This window comes from Chenopodium album, chromosome 8 (assembly GCF_948465745.1).
Source record: "Chenopodium album chromosome 8, dcCheAlbu1.1, whole genome shotgun sequence".
NCBI lineage: Eukaryota > Viridiplantae > Streptophyta > Magnoliopsida > Caryophyllales > Amaranthaceae > Chenopodium > Chenopodium album.
This window is the reverse complement of record NC_137841.1, coordinates 20,398,727-20,407,684: the sequence shown is the minus strand read 5'-3', so window position 1 is coordinate 20,407,684 and position 8,958 is coordinate 20,398,727.

The window sequence follows — 8,958 nt, the reverse complement described above, 5'->3', positions numbered from 1 at the left end:
TCCATCCAACTATACAATCATTGGACCCAGATTATGGACCAAAATAAACTTGATTAAACGTTTTTATAAAAAGGACACGAAATGAATGATTTTAAAGAACACGAAATGAATTATTTTGGGTTTAAAGGCACGAAAAGAGGAAAGTAAGTTATGGTTTGGGGAAATGGGATAGAAGTTGGTTGGTTTATGAAATGGAAATATGGATTTAAGCACTCCAAGATTAAATACTCAACCCGACCAATAATGGCGGTGAAAGGTTGTTCATCATCGGGTTTGGTTTTGGGGAGACATTTTTAGGTGTCTACAGCCGCCGGCGGGGAAAGGGGAGGGAGGGTGGCTGGCTAGGGTTACGAGATGGTGGGAGGGTTTTGGGATTTTTTTTTTCTAATTTTCTGATTTTTTAACTTTCTGTTTTTTATTATCATTTTCTGATTTTTTTATTTTCTTATTTGGGAAATTATCAATGGTACACCCAAGGTTCGGGCTTTTATCAATGGTACACCAACTTAGTTTTTGTTTATCAGTGGTACACCCAAGGTTTCACACGATTATCAACTATACACTTAACGTTAAACAAACGTTAAGTTGGGGTTTAATTCGATTTTTTTAACTTAAAAAAATTCCCTCCCTTTTTTTCCCCATTCATTTTCCCTCCTTTATGTAGTCTACCCTACCCACCCCCTCTTGCTCTATATATAGTTTCCCTCCTTTCTGATTCCCTTTTCACACACAAACATACATATATCTACTCAAACACACCCAATTGAAATTATTTGTGCAAAAAATACAACAATAAAGCAACAAATAATAATCACAGGCATATTGTGCATAATTTAAACCATAATTCGCTAACAATTGTACATGGAAACCATAATTCAACCATTTAAACAAAAAATTCATATACTACCAAAACTAAGCGAAAGTCAAAAAATCAAAGACTCAGATGAAAACTTACCTTAAGCGATCAACTATGAAGTGCAGAATTTGCTAGAATTTTGTTCAATTCGCCCGTCGATTATGGAACCTCACAGCAGCAGAAACAGGGGAGAGAGTGAGAAGGAAGAAGAAGATGAATGTCTTCTGACTTAAGAGTTTTTAATATAGATAGTTGATGTTTTAAAGGAGCGATTTAATGTATGTGGGGTAGGGGGGCAAAGTAGTCATTTCATTTTAAGTGGATTAACCTAAAATTAACCTTTAAATAACGTTTGATTAACGTTAGGGTTACTGTAGATGAGTGTATTAAACCTTGGGTGTACCGCTGATAAACAAAAACTAAATTGGTGTACCATTGATAAAAGCCCGAACCTTGGGTGTACCATTGATAATTTCCCTTCTTATTTTTTTTTAATGAATTTTCTAATTGTATTGTTATTTTCTGATTTTTTTTTTTTGTTTTTAAAATTTTTTTTTCTCTAATTTTCTTTTTTTTTTTCCATTTTCTGATTTTTGTTTTTTAATATTTGATATTTTATTAATTTTATTTCTTTCAATTTTCTGATTTTTTTTTTTATTTTCTGATTTTCTTTTTTTATTTTCTGATTTTATTTTCTAATTTTTTAAATTCTAAACTAATCACGTGTTGACACGTGGCATTTATTAAAAAAAATTTACCTTTTCAATAGGTTAACAGTCATTGGGATCGCTGGAAGAAAATAAGAGGCAAAGTTGGTACTGTTAGAAAATAATCCTTAGTTGGGATTATCCTAGGTAAATCGCCAATAGTTGGGATTATTAAAATGTAGTTTTCCTTATTATTATTGTTGTTGTTGTTGTTGTTGTTGTTGTTGTTGTTGTTATAAATGTCAGAAAACCTACAAAGTCAATTAATTTACAAGAAATTGGTGGAAAGCCGAGATACAATCTGGGCCCCCACCCCTTTAGCTATAGCAAATCCGATCCTGTTGAAAATGTGAGCAGCTGCACGAGCACCAATATCCTGAGTCTTAACGAACACCTGTACCCGCTTCAGCAACGCAATAGCATCCTTCTCTAATTCACCCAACAAAGAAAAGGAGAAAGGAAGAAAACCATAGCCAATAGCCCTGCAACGCGCCCCATACTTGTCCCACTTCCGCTGAGCCGCCGTCGACACAACATGACCAGGAACGAAATCAGACAACCCCGATTGCGTCAAAGGTGAAGACTCCGTCAAGTCAACACATACATCAAGGCCTCTATCCCAGGAATAAAGTAGCACATATGCTGGTTGCAGCCTCGTCGTTCCCTCAAGAGAACCCAATGTTAACCTCCTTTCAAGCAGAAATCCCAGACCAAAAACAAGTATCAACAAGGGTGTCACGAACAACGTTGTGCCGATATTAATACCCACCATCCCAGCACAAGACATTGCATGATCCCCATAAATATCCCCATCAAAAACCCTTGAGCAAGCAGAACATGGTGTTGAAATGAAAAACAAAGGAACACCCAGCCGGTAGTAAAGAACACTACGGTAAGTCTTACCATTCATAATATGTCCCAAACCCGATATCGGGATTGTCCGCAACCAGGCCGAAAAGTGATCCCCCTGTTGGGACTTCCATAAGGCAACCTGACGTGGAGATAAGGAGAAAGCGGATTCCGTAGATGCAGTGACCTTCGTGAAATATATATCTGCCACTTTTTTCATGAGTCTAGGGGCAGCGATCTCATTAGGGTTACTCATAAGGTCAGTCTCCACAGTCCTGTTAAAAAGACTAAGAGCATCATCAAAGGCTGGTCCCAAACCAACAATACCAATTGCGAAGAAGCGTAGCCTGAAGACCAGAACACTGGAGACGCGACGCAAGGAAAGCATAATGTCGAACATCACCCGCCGAATAGACACCCAAGCCACCATAAGCAAAAGGTAAGGTGGCAATCCGCCATTGCCAATCACCAAAACCAAGCCCCGAAGTACTACTACTACTACTACTGCTACCACTACCACTACCACTACTACCACCACTACCACGACTACTACTACCACTACTACTACCACTACTACCATCACTACGACTACTACCACGACTACTACTACTACTACTACTACTACTACTACTACTACTACTACTACGACTACTACTACTACTACGACTACTACTACTATACCACTACCACTACTATTAATTATTTATTATTATTATTATTCAATATTAATTATTATTATAATTATGAAATATTAATTATTTTTTATTATTATTAAATATTAATTTTTAATAATATTATTATTATGAAATTTTAAATTTTAATAACATTATTATTATTAAATATTAATTACTTATTATTATTATAAAATAATAATAATTTATTATTATTATTATTAAATATTAATAAATTTTTTTATTATTAAATATTTATTATTATATAATAATTCAATATTAAGTATTATTTTTAAGCAGAGTAGGGCAGAGTATAGCAGAGCAGAACAACTCAAAAGAACGGGGCCTAAGTGGGTCGTGGGTTGGGGATAACATACGACGAAAAGTAATTACTCCGTACTGGTCTCAAGACTCTCAATGTGATTATATGAGAAATTCTAAGACTCTAACTATTAGAGCATTCTCAACAATGAGCAAAAAAAATTGTTCATGAGCATAAGTTTGGGTAAAGTTGAAACAAAAGTGATTTACATTAGTGGGAAAAGGCAAAAGTGTTCATCATCAAAATGAAAATTGCTCATAATATGAGCATTTTTAAAGATGAATAGTAATTATGTGGGATCCATAAGGCAAGTAAAAAAAAAGAATAAAATTATATAGTAGAGAAAAATGAAACAGGGTATCCCTACCTTATAAAATTACCTTATAAAAAGTGGAAGATGACACTTATGAATAGTAGTACACTGACGTTTATGACCTTCAAAATGTTTGTTTACCTTTTTACCCTTATTTTGTAATTTTATTAAGGATTATCATTTTTGTTTTTTTCACAAAACACCCTTAGTGTAACACCCTAGAAATTCCTTCCTTTTAAAATACTTGTTTTGTCCTGTTTAAAACTTTAAATAGGAAGATCTAAGACATTACCGTCACCGTGAAAACGGCTAAGGCAATTATCAAAGATACACAGCAGAAGTCTAATTTCAAAACCATTTCAAACAAGTCAACTTGAAAAGTCAATCAACAAAAGTAAAGTCAAACCAAAGTCAAACGAAGTAAAATAAAATCAACTTACAACTTGGAACCATTATAGGCCCTTATTGAAAACCAACCCAAATTTCAAAACTTTTGCGTTAGTCATGCATAAGAATAATATCATAAATAATTAAAGCAATAACACATCATATACTTATAGAAACTAGCATGATTCGCTCTTTACTCATGCCCATGCATGAATATGTTTCATCACCTGAAAAGCTTCACTCTACTTGTTTCCACTACTCTCCATTAAAAATGGGTCATCATAGGGCCAAGATAAAGATAAGACCAACAAACACACAATCAGCAAAGTTGAGTACATAAGCGTAATTAACACACTAACATGCAATTTCCTATCAACACACAACTTACCTTGTTGCACCTATTTTTCAAGCATACAACATTCAACAAAACTTCTCACTAGACAACTACATAATTTATTTAGTGTTGACTATGCATCGAACGGGTTTCCCCACTAACCTCCTCCAATAAATTGAGGGTACTGACACGGGAGCCAACCGTGCCAGCATCAATAACCACTCGTAAGTGGCGGAATTCCTGCGCATAATAATAATAATAAAAGGAATGTACAGCGTCATGTACTCCAATAGAAGTTATGATCAAATATAAAGTCACATAACTCCCCCCATATTTTCATACTCAAGGTGTATACGTTCCAAGAGTTTTGGTGCATAATCTCTTTCACTTTACGTTATTTACAAATTATTAAACTTGGTGATGACTCTCAAACCATAATCATTCAATCAACAATAATTATTCAAACACTCAAATATACCAATTTAATTATTGAATAATTATTAGTGACCACATAAAGTTTAATGTTGAACCCTATTTTTATTTCTACCTCGGCGCCAATGACACCTTAAACGCATTAAGCGCCACAAATCCTATCCCTCGGTGTTAAAAACACCTTAAGTGTACTAAGGCACCAACTTATAATTTATTCCTCGTGTACATAGACACTTATATAGCTCCTTTCCCATGCTTAAAGCCTCAATAAAAATTATATGAACCATAATAAAATTCTCTTTTAATACTCCAAACCAATTTAAACATTTAGTTTAATTAAACATGCTCTCTAACATGCCATAAATAAAAGTGTGGTTCATAAACAATATTCCAAACTATAATTTTTCCATCTATTAATCCATCACAAATAAATAATGCTTCATAATTCAATCACCAATAACAACCAAATCATAATTTCCATTCCAAATCTAGCATGATACTACTTGTAATCAATTAAACACATTTAGCATGCTACTACATCAATAAAATTATGCTAAGTACGCGAACGTACCTTGTATACGATCTTAAAATCTCCACAACTAATAGAAATCACTCACTTCGAAGTCTTCTACAATTTAAAATCATAGTATTAAAATCCTGTCTACACAAATTTCCAGCAATATATAATATTATAAAACCCCTCATAATTTAATTAAAATAAGCTGAAATTATATTTAAAACAACATACTTTAATCCCAATTAATGGGTAATTGAAATTAAATATTTTCAAAATACTTATTTTAATTAAAATACGTATAAAAATACGAGTATTACACTTAGATGGATGAATGCATCTATTCAATTAATTTCAATAATAAAGTTTGAGACTTTTATAAAAATGGGGTTTTTTTTTTATACCCAAATGCTGAAATACAAATATCCCCACGAAGAAGAGTCGGGTAAGCAATATGCATTAGTACTATTTTTATTTTTGGTTTATTATCCTATGAAGATTGAATTAGCATCATTTGTGTTCTAAATTCCGTTCTTGCTTTGCAGAAATAATACAAAAATAATTATTGATTACACAATAAATTGACTAAACCACTTAGATAACTTTTCATAAGAAAACTTTTCTTATCATAAAATTACCTTATCCAAACTTATGCAAACCAGTAACCAGATAATTAATCTTAGGAAAAGATAATCTGAAAATAATAGTGGTCACATTTAGCATTTTCTACATCCATCTAGAGTTACCTACTACAATCTCTATATGAACATATACTTGAGAGTTGTAGGTAGTTTTGATATACTATCTATTTTCTATATATGCCATATTATAAACTATATGCGCTTGCTTAATTATCTACTCTAAAGCTTGCTAAAGTTGCCTGAACTAAAATGTCTAACAGTAGTAGCTTCTTTGATTAACTCCATTGTCTCTTCCCTTAACACATTTAATGTATTACTAGACAGGGTGACTGACTAGATTTTGAAGCAATAGCTACCAGGTTAGCGACTAAGCCCATGTTTTCCTAAATTGCACCAACAACTAATCTAAATAGAATCGGGGCTCTAAAATGAGCTTTGAAAGCCATTTCCTTTGAGCAAGCTATGCTATTGCACTAACATGAATACTTACACGATGTGGCTTCTTACAAGAACATTGGCAAAGACTATACATGTATTGGGTACTAGCAACATTAAACTTTGCTTATGAGTCATCGGTTGTAATAGTTGCTTTTGAAAATACACATATCACCTTTTTACTGTTTTGTTATACAATTAAATAGCATATATATTATAGTTATGATATTAGTTATCTTACGGTTCACATCTTTTCAAGCGTTTTTGTAGTTGCATTACACATAATAACTATGGCGTGTTTCACAATGCTACAATCAGAAACACATTGATTAGAAACATAGTATTGCTCATGAGATACAAAAGCAATTAATACACAAGAGCACAAAAAACAAGTTATATGCTTCTCAATTGAAGAAGTTCATATTTATAAATTGTTTATCTAAAGTCTGCTAGGGCCCTGTTCTTTTAAGCTTCTAGGCAGAGCAGAGCAGGGGTCAGCAGAGCAGAGCAGATTAAATTTTAGCCGAGCAGAGCAGAGCAGAGCAGAGTAGATTTCTTTTGAGCAGAGCAGAGCCGAGCCGAGCCGAGCAGATTTCAACATTATTATTAATACTATTATTAATGGTGTTATTATTAATACTATTATTAATTCTACTATTATTAATGTTGTTTTTATTATTATTATTATTATTATTATTATTATTATTATTATTATTATTATTATTATTATTATTATTATTATTACTACTACTACTACTACTACTACTACTACTATTGATAATGTTATTATTATTGTTGTTGTTGTTGTTGTTGTTGTTGTTGTTGTTGTTGTTGTTGTTGTTGTTGTTGTTATTATTATTATTATTATCAATGTTGTTGTTGTTGTTATTATTATTATTATTATTATTATTATTATTATAAATAAATGTGTATCATATTTAACATATGTTAATAGTAGAAAGATAAAACAGTACAACTGTAGGGAATAAATTTCAAGCATTAAAATCCCACTAGCTTCAACCCCACTGTGATCATACACTAAAGTACGGTGGCGTCTAAAGGGAAAGAAGATAGAGCAAAAGAGTCGCCAACAAGTTTTAGGAACTTGTAAACCGTTCACAGGATGAAGGTTACACCCCTTAACGATCCAAGAGATCGTCAACTCCATAAGGTCTAGAACCAAATAAGGGTTCGGGGATGATGGTACAAATCCAACCTAAAAGAGATTGAACCTGCCCTAATAATAGGCCTCTACTTTATTCTGATCGTATTCATGTGCGCTTTTTAATTAACATGCAATCAATAGGTTAACCCTAAACCTGTTTAATCTATGTTGGTTGAATTTAATGCACAAACAAACTATTATTGGCGATCACTTGAATTCATAATCATATTAACCCTAACAAGATTATTAATTATCTTATTAAGCGTGATTACAAGTACCAATTCCCTTTAACATGCATAAAAGATGTGATCAAGCAATAAAAATAAATATCAAGCAACATAATAATAATCAATAATAATCATGACAATAAAATTATAATCATCATAAATAAAATAATCATCATCAAAATAATAATAATAATAATAATAATAATAATAATATTCATAATCATTATAAATTATAACAATTATAATCATAATCATGTTCATATTAATATTAAAGCATAATAATAATAGCAAGATCCTAGGCATGATACTAACAAGATTAATAACAAACCCTAGCATGTCACTAAGCAATAAAAATCAAGTCTTTAGCTCTAACATGATACTAACAATTATAAATATTAGGAAGAACATAAAAGGCATCATAGCAATCATATTTAATATTAAAAATATCCTAGACATGATACTAGGAATATCACAATAACAATTTAAACATGATTTCTACATCATAACATCAATAAAAACCATTAAAGCACTTACTTTGATGCCTCTATCTCTTTCTAATTACAAAATACACACGTTAGTAACTTCAAGGAAAATAATAAACAAAACAATTAAACCAAATAATTGAAATAGAGATTTGGGACCAAACCCTCAGAAATTAAACCCTTTCACGTCTAGGGCGAAGGCAACTTCGAATATGACTAGATGTTTCTAGATCTTGTGAATGCGGAATTTTGTATGAAAAAACAAAGTTTTAAGAACGATGAATGAAAGAGAGAGATGATGAATGAATTAGAGAGAATACGAATGAAAAATGACTGTTGATGATAAAAACGGAGTTTTTTAATACGATATTTATAAAGAAAATCAGCCAAAAGATAAATTAAACAAAACAGAGTCTGACGCTCAGAAAGCAGAGCTGGCGCCAACCCTGGCTAGCTGGCGCCATGCACCAACACTAGCGCCAGGCGCCAGTGGCTAGCGCCAGGCGCCAGGCCTGGTTCCAGGCGCCAAGGCCTGGGGTTAGGCGCCAAGCCTGATTTTAACGCGTTTCCGAAAATCCGATAAGTTTACCGTACTGGAGGATAAAATCATATAATTTCTTCGA